Source organism: Mesocricetus auratus, unplaced genomic scaffold, assembly GCF_017639785.1.
Source record: "Mesocricetus auratus isolate SY011 unplaced genomic scaffold, BCM_Maur_2.0 Super-Scaffold_100006, whole genome shotgun sequence".
Classification (NCBI taxonomy): domain Eukaryota; kingdom Metazoa; phylum Chordata; class Mammalia; order Rodentia; family Cricetidae; genus Mesocricetus; species Mesocricetus auratus.
Window position 1 is genome coordinate 20893784 of NW_024429190.1, and position 13726 is coordinate 20907509.

Here is a 13726-nt window from a genome sequence, read left to right on the forward strand (position 1 = left end):
GATATCATTAGGAATGGACTAGAAAGAATATATTTTGAACATTAAATGTGATATATAATACATATAGATAGCACACATGAGTTATACAAATTTAATTAAAATTTACTTCATTTAAATATTTCATTATTTCTAAATACACAGATTTAACTTCATGCATGATTACAATATATATAATTAAATTTTATGTTTTAATTATAACTGTTTTATTTTAATTTTACATTAATGAATTATGATTCATTTAAAACTAGAAATATTCTCTATACCATGACCAGTTGAGTCACTGTGTTAACTGCCATCTACTGCAAAAAGGAGCTTCCTGATGCAGGTTGAGACTTGCACCAATCTTTGGGTATACTGACAAGTTGTGAATACTGTGCTATTTCAGCAGAGTAGTTGTAGCAGATTCTTCCTAGGACCTATGACTAATCTATCCACATTTTCTTACCTCTAGTAAGCATGCCAGTTATGGATTCCCTTTTGTGGACCATGCCTTAATCCTAAGCAGAAAGCCACTGGCTACTCCCATTTCATTTGGGTCACTATTGCACCAGCTGGTGTATTTTGAGGCTGTCATTACTGATGTATATATAAATTTACAGTTGGGTATGATTGATCGTTACTTATGATTGATGATTAACTTTCTCTTCCAGTATCACGCACAGCATTTCATAGCATTATGAGAGATATCCAGTAGGAATATCACTTTCAGTGAATACTAGTTTGAGTTTTCCATGTTTTATGACTTAAGTAGATATTCAATAATTGGGTCTTATTTTCAAGTTCTGTAAAAGTTGGGAAGAGTTTGTGTGATGGATCTCACTGGCCAGCAACTCCAAAAAGGGTAACTCACACCTTGCAATGAGCTTCTCTAAAAATGTATTAATTTTAATGGCCATTACAAAAATAAAATAGGCCTTATTAGTCAACACACTTCATTATGAAATTACATTTACCTATACATCATTATATGCTATTAATTTCCTGTTTCATTTGAAAGTTTTATTATCATGTCATATTATGTATTATTCTTCCCTTTATACTAACACTACTGTTGATAGTTTACTACTGATGTCCAATTTTATCATTCCAAGTTCTGTTTCTTCTGGCAATTATTCTTCCAACATTTCCAAAGTACTAATGGATATTACTGCTTGGATACAAGGTGTCCCCAGAAAGTTCCTGTGATTAAGGGTGTTAGCCATTGCAGTAGTGTTCTGAATTGGGGCTTTGGTGAAGTGATTTAGTCATAGTACTCTCTGAGTGATAGATTCTGTTTCTCCTTTTTAAAACAATTGGCTTTAGTAAGTCAATTTGTGTTTCTTCAGACATTTTAAGAATTGGATTTTAGGGTTTCTCTAGGAAAAAGGAAGGATTAATATGTATTCTAGAAAAACTTTATCCACCCTGGTGTCAGGATAATGGATCCTATTGACTAATATCCTGCGTGTTCAATGGGTCCTTCCAGGAGAGCTCTCTGTCATGGTATTTCCTTATTTGGAAGCAACTTGGGCTTAGCTAGTGCCTGTTCTCTCTGCACACAAGCAGAGCACTACAGCAAGAACTGAAAATCAGTACAATTACCTTTAAAAGCAGGAGCATGCACTGCTGCTCCAGATTTAAAGCAGCCAAATGAAAGCACCTGGAGCACTTTCCCAAGGCTTCTCTTCTCCTTGGGCACTCAGCCGTATACATCCCCTTTCAACTTCCTTATTAATTAATATTAATTTTATACATGATTAGGGCATAGATTGCTATAATGCAACACATGTATAAAATATGGAATGTTCAAATCAAGTAGCTAGATATTCTGTCTTCTTAAGGATCTTTATTTTTAAAAATTATTTAACATACACTCACCATAGGTGTTTGTTAGCTACAGTGTGATGATTCAATAAACACACACATACATATGTGCTTGTGAGTGCAAGCATGCATGAACACACACACAGACATACACACACACACACACACACACACACACACACACACACACACTCGATTCAAGTTGGATAATTATGTAGATGGAAGTTTCTGTCCCACCCATTCCTGCAGCCATTTAGTCCCAAAGAAACACACAGAGGCTTTTATTAATTATAAAATGTTTGACTGATGGCTCAGTATTCTTATTGGCTAGCTCCCACTTAATTATTAACCCATTTCTATTAATCTGTTTATCTCCACATGGTATTGGCTTACCAGTGATACCTGAGTCTCTTGCTTTCTCAGTAGCAACATGGCATCTTGCACACAACTCACTCTCCACATTGCTCTTCCCAGAATTCTACTAGTCTTGAAGCCCTGCCTATACTTTCTGCCTGGCTATATCCTGCATGTCCATTGGCTGAAACAGCTTTATTCATCAACCAATAAGAGAAACATATATTCACAGCATACAAAAAGAGATTCCCCCAACATAATTTGTTTTTCTCTTACTCTCCTGTAGTGATTTTTCCTGATTTCAACTCTGAAGGAATTTCTTCAAGTTCAGTGGTTCTCAACCTTCCTAATGTTGCAATCCTTTATTACGTTGCTGTTGTGGAGACCTCCAACACTAAAATTATTCCATTGTTATTTCATAACTGTAATTTTGCAACTGTTATGAATATTAATGGAAATATCTCTTAAGCAACACTTATGAAGGTCAAGAAGCACAGGTTGACAACAATGACTCCAGTTAAAAGTGGAAACAGTGTGTGGTGGGTAACATCCATATTCTCAGCACTCAAATTGTTAAGGTAGGACAACTGCCAAGAGTCAAAAGTTATATAGTGAGTTATGGAACAGCTTGAGCTTCAGTGGGCAATCCTGTCTGAAAGCCTAAATGGGACTAGAGTGATGGCTCAGTGAATAAAGGTGTTTGCTACCAAGTCTGACACAGTTTTGATTCACAGGAGCTCTGTGTTTGGAGAAAATGACCAACTGCAAGTTGCCTTCTGAACTCCACAGGCTGTATTAAGGCACAAAACACTTACACACACACACACACACGCACACACACACACACACACACACACACACACCAGTCAATCAATGCATAATTTAAAGGTAAATATTTATTTATTTAGATGTACTTAAAATACAGTAAAATAGAAGCAGTCCTGAGCCTCACTTCACTTTCTCTATTTTTAGTTTTATTTTACTGCATGTTGTCTCATGAATTAAATGAATTGTTTCAAATACTTCAAACATTCATTTGTTTACATTACCACAGGAGACTAATTTTGAATTATTTCAGTACATAATGATCAGACATTGAAATTAAAAACTCAATTTGCATTCAACTTTTCCACAGCTATGTAGATTTAGCCATGTTGTGCAATGTATCTTATTAGTGATTCTCCAATGAGATTAACCGTTATTAAGACCCACAAATGCCAAAGATATGAAGGTACTCTCAAATTTAATTTCAAATATGTCCCATAATTTCAGGAAGAAATTAAAGTCTAAAAATGTTATATGAAAATCTTAAATAATTGCAGGTTTAGGAATTTAACTTTGAGGATGAAGCAAAGGAAAGTAAGTCATGCTTAAAATAATGTTTTATTCTCTGTGAATTAAAACTCTAGTAAGTTCAAGCCTAAAAGTCATACTTCTATACTTCATTTCTGTCTCCAACTTGGTCTGCACTCTTTGGGCATTATGGAATTTTCTGACACTCCTCATTTCTCCTGCACTAATCCCTCCTCTGCCCCTTCCCTTTTTTTCCTCTCCTTTTCCCTTTTTCTCTTCTCCTTTTCCTACTTCTGTTTTAGATTCAAGGAGTTTTCCCTTTTCCCTTACTTCTTATAGAACCCAGCAAGAATTCTCAGTATTATTCTACACTCTACTGTCTACTGAGCCATCGTAACACCAGATTGGAAAGTTTACCAATATCAAATATGCATCCTCAGTAATCAGGTATTTAAAATATTTTTCTATACATTGCATATGTGTATGTAGCTGTATATTATTTTTGCATTCATATTTGTCTATCTATATCCATATCTTTTTTCTGCTGTTCCCTTCATCCATAAAATTAGTTGCATTATTTTCTTCAGACACAGTGCACACTTTTCCATTTAAGTCCTTTGACATAGAACTTTCTCATTTCTCCTGAGGAATTGTCAGCTACACAATTTTATTTTTCTGTTACAAGAAATAAAAAACACCAGAGACCCGAGGACTGTGCATAGTGCATCCAGATCCCACACCAATGGGATTCAGCCTTCCCAGAGACTGCCATATTCCAAGCCCATTCTCCAACCACAGGACAGTTGAAGTAAGTGTGGGTCTGTCTCCAACTTGCTTTCTGGTGGCCAGAGCAGAACCACTGGAGACCTGAGGACTGTGCAAAGCATATCTGGATGCCAATCCAACAGGATTCAGCCTGCACAGAGATTGCCAGCTTCCAAGTCCCAGTCTCCACCCACATATTTAGCAAAATCACAGAAGAAAACTTTCCCAACTTAAAGAAAGGCATGCCAATGAAAGTACAAGAAGACTACAGAACAATAAATAGAGTGGACCACAAAAAGAAATCCCCTTGACACATAATAGTAAATATTATAAAGAGCAGCAAAGGAAAAAGGCCAAGTAACATACAAAGGCAAACCTATCAGAATCACACCTAACTTCTCCATGGAAACTCTGAAAGCAAGCAGGTCCTGGATAGATATTCTACCTACACTAAGAGACCACAGATACCAGCCCAGACTGCTATACCTAGCAAAGATTTCAATCACTATAGATGGAGAAGACAAGGTATTCCATGACAAAACCAGATTTAACAATACATATCCACTAACCCAGTCCTACAGAAAGTTCTGAAAGGAAAACCCCAACTCAAGGGAGTTAACTATAACCAGAAAAACATAGGCAATAGATAATCCCACCTTACCAACAGCCAAAAGAAAAGAGGTGGAAATCCACATATAATTCCACCACCATCAACTATGCCAAAACAAACAAAATGAGCAATCAATAGTCATTAATATCCCTTAATATTAATTGTCTTAACTCACCCATAAAGAGACACAGGCTAACAGAATGGATTCAAAGACAGAACCCATCCTTCTGCTGCATATAAGAAACACACCTCAGTCTCAAAGACAGACATTACCTCAGAGTTAAGGGTTGGGGAAAAATTTTCAATCAAATGGACCCAAGAAACAAGTGGGGTAGCAATCCTAATATCTACCTAATTAGATTTCAAAATAAAATCAATCAAAAAAGATTAAGGAGAGCACTTTATACTCATCACAGGAGAATTCCACCAAGATGAAATGTCAATTTTGAACATCTATGCCCCAAATACAAAGGCAACCATGTTCATAAAAGAAATATTACTAAAACTCAAATCACATATAAACCCCCACACACTTATAGTGGGAGACTTTACCACCCCACTCTCACCTCTAGACTACCAGACAGAAACTTAATAAAGAAGCAAAGGAACTAATAGAAGTTACGACCCAATTGGAATTAACAGACATCTATAGAACATTCCACCTGAATAAAATAGAAAATACCTTCTTCTCAGCGCCACATGAAACCCTCTCAAAAATCAACCACATACTTGGCAACATATCAAACCTCACTGGATACAAAAAAATTTGAATAGCCATGCACCTTATCAGACCACTATAAGTTAAAATTAGAATTCAACAACAGATTGCAGAAACCCTACAAATTCATGGAAGTTGAATAATGCACAATTGCACCATTCCTGGGTCAATCAAGAAATTAAAAGACTTCCTAGAATAAATGAGAATGAAGATACAACATGCCCAAACTTATAGGACACTGTGAAAGCAGTGCTATGGGGGAAGTTCATAGCGCTACGTGCCCACATGAAGAAACTGGAGGATAGTTACATTAGAGAAGTAACAGCACAACTGAAAGCTCTAGAACACAAAGGAGCAAATTCACCCAGGAGGAGTAGATGCCAGGAAATAATCAACTTGAGGGCTGAAATCAATAAGGCAGAGACTAGGAAAACAATATAAAAATATCATTGTAATGAAGAGTTGGTACTTTGAGAAAATCAACAAGATAGACAAACCTTTATCCAAACTTACCAAACGACAGACTGTGAACATGCAAATTGACAAAATCAGAAACTAAAAGGGGGACAAAATAACAGACACTGAGGAAATCCAGAGAATCATCAGGACATACTGTGAAAACCTGTACTCTATACATTTTGAAAATCTAAAGGAGATGGACAATTTTCTGGATAGATATCACTTGCCAAAATTAAATAAAAAACAGATAAGCAATTTAAATAGGCCTATAACCTCTAAAGAAATAGAAGCAGTCATCAAAACTCCCAACTAAAAAAAAGCCCAGGGCCAGATGGCTTCAGTGTAGAATTCTACCAGAAATTCAAAGAACAGCTTATACCAATTCTTCTCAAAGTATTCCATGCAATAGAAGCAGAGGGGTCTTTGCCAAATTCTTTCTACAAGGCTTCAATAACCTTGATACCCAAGCCACAGAAAGACACAACTAAGAAAGAGAACTTCAGACCAATATCCCTCATGAACACTGATGCAAAAACACTCAGTAAAATACTGGCAAATCGGATCCAAGAACACATCAGAAAACTCATCCACCATGATCAATAGGCTTCATCCCAGGCATGCAGGGTTGGTTCCACATACAAAAAGCCATCAATGTAATCCACCATATAAATAAACTGAGAAACAAAAATCACACGATCGTCTCACCGGATGCTGAAAAAGCATTTGGCAAAATCCAATACCCCTTCATGATAAAGGTCTTGGAGAGATCTGGGATAACAGGGACTTACCGCAACATAATAAAAGCTATATACAGCAACTTAACAGCAAACATCAAACTAAATGGACACAAACTCAAGGCGATTCCTCTAAGATCAGGAACAAGACAAGTCTGTCCACTCTTTCCATACCTCTTCAATATTGTACTCAAAGTTCTAGCTAGAGCAATATGACAACAAAGGGACATCAACAGGGTACAAGTTGGAAAGGAAGAGGTCAAACTTTCACTATTTGCAGATGATATGATAGTTTAAATAAGTACCCCCCCAAAAACTCCACCATAGAACTCTTGCAGCTATTAACTCCTTTCAGCAAAGTGGCAGGACACAAAATCAACTAAAGAAAATCAATAGCCCTACTATATTCAGACAATAAAAGGGCTGAGAAAGAAATCAGAGAAACATCGTCCTTTATGATAGCCACAAATAACATAAAATACCTTGGTGTAATGCTAACCAAACAAATGAAAGACCTATACCACAAGAAATTTGAGTCCTTAAAGAAAGAAATTAAAGAAGACACCAGAAGGTGGAAAGATCTCCCGTGCTCTTGGATAGGTAGGATCAACATCGTAAAAATGGAAATTATACTGAAAGCAGTATACAGATTTAACCATTATAATACCAGCACAATTCTTCACCGACCATGAAAGAACAATAATCAATTTTGTATGGAAAAACAAAAGACCCAGGATAGCCAAAACAACATTATTCAACAAAGCAACATCTGGAGGCATCACCATCCCTGATTTCAAGCACTATTATAGAGTTGTAGTCCTGCAAACGGTTTGGTATTGGCATAAAAATAGACAGGTAGACGAATGGAATCAAATTGAACACCCTGATATTTACCAATACATGTATGAACACCTGATTTTCAACAAAGAAGCAAAAAATATACAATGGAAAAAAGATAGCATCTTTTACAAATGATGCTGGCATAACTGGATGCTGGCGCATAGAATAATACAGATAGATCCATGTCTATTGCCATGTACAAAACTTAAGTCCAAATAATCAAAGACCTCAACATAAATCAAGCCACAATGAACCTGTTAAAAAGAGTAAGTGGGAGGCACCCTTGAACAAATTGGTACAGGAGATTGCTTCTTGAACATAACTCCAGTAGCACAGACCCTAAAATCAACAATTAATAAATGGGACCTCCTGAAACTGAGAAGTTTCTTTAAGGCAAAGGACACAGTCAGCAAGAAAAAGGGTAACCCACAGATTGGGAAAAGATATTCATTAACCCTACATTTGATAGAGGTCTTATCTCCATAATTTACAGAGAATTCAAGAAGCAAGTCTCCAAAACACCAAAGGATCCAATCAAAAAATGGGAATACAGAACTAAATAGAGAATTCTCAATAGAGGAGACTAAAATAGCTGAGAGACACTTGAGAAATAGCTCAACATCCCTATCCATCTGGGAAATGCAAATCAAAACAACTCTAAGATACCATCTCACTTCTGTCAGAATGGCTAAAATCAAAAGCGTCAATGACAGTTTATGCTGGAAAGGATGTGGAGAAAGGGGCACAGTCCTACACTGCTGGTGGGAATGCTGACTTATAAGCCATTTTGGAAATTAGTATGGAAGTCCTCAGTAAAATGGGAATCAATCTACCATAAGACCCAGAAATTCCACTCTTAGGCATACACCCAAAATATGCACATTCATGCAACAAGGATGTCTGTTGCACTATGTTCATAGCAGCATTATTTGTAACAGCCAGAACCTGGAAGCAACCTAGATGCCCCTCAACTGAAGAGTGAATAGAGAAAATGTAGTACATTTACACAATGGAGTACTTACTATTCAGCAGAAAAAAACAATGGAATCTTGAAATGTGTAGGCAAATGGATGGCACTAGAAGAAACCATCCCGAGTGAGGTAACCCAGTCACAAAAAGAGAAACATGGTATATACTCACTCATTTATGGATTTAGACATGAATCAGGGGAGTGCCAGCATAAACTCCCACTGCCAGAGAGTCTAGAAAACAGAACCTTCATCCAGCAACTGATGAAAGCAGAGGCAGATACCCACAGACAAACACTGAAATGAACTCCTAGAATCCAGTGTCAGAAAGAGAGAACTGATAGGAAAAGGAGTTAAGAGTGGGCTGGTTTAAAACACAGAAACAGTTGACTTGAACAATGGGGAGCTCTTGGGCTCCAGATTAATGTCTGTGTGTAAAGCATGGGACTTACCCAGACCCTCTGAATGGGTAAACTATGGGGCCTTGGGTAGTATTTATCCCTGGCGTACAAGTAGACTTTGAGTGCCCATGCCACAATATGAGAGGCTCTCTCAGCTTGGACTCTTGGGGGAGGGCCTAAGCCTTGCCCTGTATGAAATGACCATTACTGGTGATCCACCATGGAGTGCCTCACCCTCCTTGGGGATCAGAGTGGAGATTGGTTGGGGGACTGGTGGACCTGGTGGGGAGGGCTAGGAAGGAGGGGAGGGAGAGGGAGCTGAGATTGACATGTGAAACAAGATTTTTTCTAACATAAAAAATAATTTAAAAAGAAATAATTAGGCAATAATGAGCTTGAGTGTAGTGTTAAAGTTGGAGTGTGAAGTTTATGCCCTTTATAACACTTCTGACAAAAAATTGTGAAATATCAGAAAATCAGCTAGAAACTCTGTCTGTCTCTGTTTCTAAGTAGCTCATGAACTGGCATTGAAAGTAGTGAGAAGGCTTGTTATGCCAGAGATCCTGGCTTATCACAAATAGCGACACTGTGACTGCTCATAAAAGAATATAATCCACCTATGTGTATCTTGTTTGACTTAAATTTTTCCACAGCCTAACCACCCTTTAATTAGATCCTCAAAGATTAATGCCAACATTCTTTTTACTCAAGCATTGAAAAATGGTATACGAATAAAGGAGAATTCAAATAAACTTTGGTCATTAGAACTTTGCTAGTCTTACACATATCAGATTTTATAAATTTATCATTGGGATTCCCCATAGAGTCCTAAAAGGAAGCCCATGCTTTCATGTCTTTTCTGTAAATGCATTGTGAATAAGTGCCTGTAAGTCTAGTAATAGCAATTGTTCCTAAAGAAAGAAAATATTTCACAGCTGCCGACCTCATATTACCTACCTATATCTTCTATCAGTATTCTACAGCAAGAGGCCCAGTAACTATGTAAAATACTATTCACTGTAAGTGGGGTTTCATGAGTCTGGACACTCCATGTTTGGGGTCTAGAGACATGAGGATTTCATGCACTTATTGGCCAGCTAGTCTGGCCAAAATAGTATGCTGTAGGTTTAGTAAGAGACTTTGTCTGAACAAAAATAAAGTGAAAAGCAATAAAAGCAGATATCTGAATGTGTACAAACATAAAAGTAAGTACACTGTTTTAGTTACATTTATATTGCTGTGATAAGCACCATAACCAAAAGCAGCACAGGAAGCAAAGGAGTTATTTCACTGTGAGTGTACAGTGCCCCATGAACAGAAGACAGGACAGGAATCTAAAGACTAAGCTGAAGGGAGAGTGATTTGCTTGTTGCGACTTGCTTAGCCTGCTTTCTTATACTACTCAGGAGCATATCTAGGGGTGGCAGTAATCATACTGGTCAGAGCCTTCCCACAATGAATAATTAATCAAGAAAAATGCCTACAGTCTTACCTAGAAGCAACCATATTGAGGCAATTTTTTTCAGTTGAAGTTCCTCTTTCTAGTAATTGTAGCTTGTATCAAGTTGACAAAAGTTCAACTGCACCCGCCTACACATACCACTGCATGTAAAAATACTCTCCTGCCATTTGTATTGTTATATAGATCAATGACAAATCCTCAAAAAGGTAATTAACATATATCAGAATTACACCAACTTCTCAAAGGAAACTCCGAAAGCCAGAAGGTCATGGACAAATGTTCTACAGACACTAAAAGACCACAGATGCCATCCCAAACTACTATACTAGGCAAAACTTTTAATCAATCACTGTAGCTGGAGAAAACAAAATATTACATAACAAACCCAGTTTTAAAATATACTTGTCTACAAATCCAGCCCTACAGAAAATACTACAAGGAAAACTCCAACCCAAGAAAGCTAGCTAAATCCATGAAAACACAGGCAAGAGATAATCTCTCAGCAGCAAACCCCAAAGAAAGGAAAGACATAAAAACTCTAACACTAATGCCACTGATGACTAGAAGACCTTTTATACCATTGAGAGCTTGTTTTTGACAGCACTGCTGGGGTTTCATCTATGTACCTCAAGAGCACATTAAAGAAAATTTGACTCACTCCCCATCTGGGGTAATTGTTATCTAGCTTGCATTTGTGACCAGGCTCCATTAAGAAGAAATCCATTGTGCGAATTGTTGAAGAGAGTTACATCTTCCATAGCAACTTGGTGTGTGCTAAGGCCAAAATTCTCTAGTTCATGCTCAGGATCTAGCAACTACCTCAAGGCTCCCATGAATGGAATATAAAGTCTACCACTTCGCTGACAACTTTGTTTTTCCAGTAGATATTGTTTCTAATATATTCTGTCTTACTTGTATTTACCATGGCACTATTGCAATCCAGAATTTATGCTCTTTAAAAAGCTCTAGAGTCTAACATTTTTCTAACTTCCTTGGATCATGCTTCTTTGTTCTAAATTTTGCTTTAAAAAAACCAAAAGCCATCAAACTAAATGGGCAGAAACTCAATGCAATTCCTCTAAAATCAGGAACAAGACAGGGCTGTCCACTCTCTCCATACCTTTTCAACATGGTACTTGAAGTTCTAGACATTGCCATACTACAACAAAAGGGGATCAAGGGAATAAAAATTGGGAAGGAAGAGGTCAAACTATCACTGTTTGCAGATGATATGATAGTTTACATCAATGACTCAAAGAATTCTACCAGGGAACTCTTACAGCTGATTAACACCTTCAGTAAAGTGGCAGGCTACAAGATCAACTCAAGAAAATCAGTAGCCCTACTATATACAGATGACAAAAGGGCTGAGAAAGAAACCAGAGAAACATCACCCTTTACAATTGCCAAAAACAACATAAAATACTTTGGGGTAATGCTAACCAAACAAGTGAAAGACCTGTATCGCAGAAAGAAATTAAAGAAGCCCTCAGAAAATGGAAAGATCTCCCATGCTCTTGGATAAGTAGGATCAATATAGTAAAAATGGAAATCCTGCCAAAAGCAATCTACAGATTCAATGAAATCCCCATTAAAATCCCAGAACAATTCTTCACAGACCTTGAAAGAACAATAATCAATTTTGTATGGAAAAACAAAAGACCCAGGATAGCCAAAACAACCCTGTTCAATAAGGCAACGTTCGGAGGCATCACCATCCCTGACTTCAAGCTCTATTATAGAGCTATAGTCCTGAAAACAGCTTGGTATTGGCACAAAAATAGACAGGTATACCAATGGAATCGAATTGAAAACCCAGATATTAAACCACACATGTATGAACATCTGATCTTTGACAAAGAAGCTAAAAATATTCAATGGAATAAAGAAAGCATCTTCAACAAATGGTGCTGGCATAACTGGAGGTCGGCATGTAGAAGAATGCAGATCGATCCATGTTTATCACCATGCACAAAACTTAAGTCCAAATGGATCAAAGACCTCAACATAAATTCAGCCACACTGAACCTCTTAGAAGAGAAAGTGGGCGGTACGCTTGAACGAATTTGTACAGGAAACAGCTTCCTGAACAAAACACCAGTAGCACAGACAATGAAATCAACAATTAATAAATGGATCTCCTGAAACTGAGAAGCTTCTGTAAGCAAACATCACAGTCAGCAAGACAAAAAGGCAGCCCACAGAATGGGAAAAAATATTCACTAATCCCACATCTGACAGAGGGTTGATCTCCAAAATTAAAAAGAACTCAAGAAGCAAGTCTCCAAAACAACAAAGGATCCAATTAAAAAGTGGGCTGCAGAACTAAATAGAGAATTTTCAATAGAGGAGTCTAAAATGGCTGAGAGGCACTTGAGAAAGTGCTCAATATCTTTAGCCATGCATGGAAATTCAAATCAAAACAACTCTGAGATACCATCTCACTCTTGTCAGAATGGCTAAAATAAAAAACACCAACAACAATTTATGCTGGACAGGATATGGTGAAAGAGGAACACTCTTCCATTGCTGGTGGGAGTGCCAACTGGTTCAGCCACTTTGGAAATCAATATGGAGATTCCTCAGAAAAATGGGAATAAACCTACCATGAGACCCAGCAACTCGACACTTAGGCATATATCCAAAAGATGCCCATGCATACAACAAGGATGTCTGTTCCACTATGTTCATAGCAGCATTATTTGTAATTGCCAGAACTTGGAAGCAACCTAGATGCCCCTCAACCGAAGAGTGGATAGAGAAAATGTGGTACATTTACACAATGGAGTTACTATTCAGCAGAAAGAAAAAGCAATGGAATCCTGAGATTTGTAGGCAAATGGATGACACTAGAAGAAACCATCCTGAGTGAGGTAGTGCAGTCACAAAAAGAGAAACATGGTATGTACTCTCTCATATATGGATTTTAGACACAGATCTGCGGAGTGCCAGCCTACAACCCCATGGCCAGAGAGTCTGGGAAACAGAACCTTCATTCAGTGGCTGATGGAAGAAGAAGCAGACTCCCAAGGCTAAGCACTGAGCTGAACTCAAGAAAGCCAGTAACAGACAGGGAGGACTGATGACCAAAGGAATTAAGACTGGGCTGGTTTAACCCCCAGAAACAGCTGACCTGACAAGAGCTAACTCTTGAGTCCCAGGCTGATGCCTGGGAATTCAGCATGGGAATGATCAAGACCCCCTGAATGGGGGTGTCAGTGAGGAGGCCTAGATAATCTATTGAACCTTGGGCAATAGATCAGTATTCGTCCCAAGTATACACATGAACTTTCGACTCCCATCCAACAATCTGAGATGC

The 13726-nt window shown here is 37.7% G+C and overlaps 1 long non-coding RNA gene across 2 annotated transcripts in view; it reads left to right on the forward strand.

Moving 5' to 3' along the window:
* Nucleotides 1-13726, forward strand: part of LOC121140674 — a 38309-nt gene that overhangs the window by 3027 nt on the left and 21556 nt on the right. For both annotated transcript variants that reach the window (XR_005877602.1, XR_005877601.1), the window contains exon 4: nucleotides 3790-3897. This is a non-coding gene — a long non-coding RNA (uncharacterized LOC121140674). The remainder of the gene's footprint in view (nucleotides 1-3789; nucleotides 3898-13726) is intronic.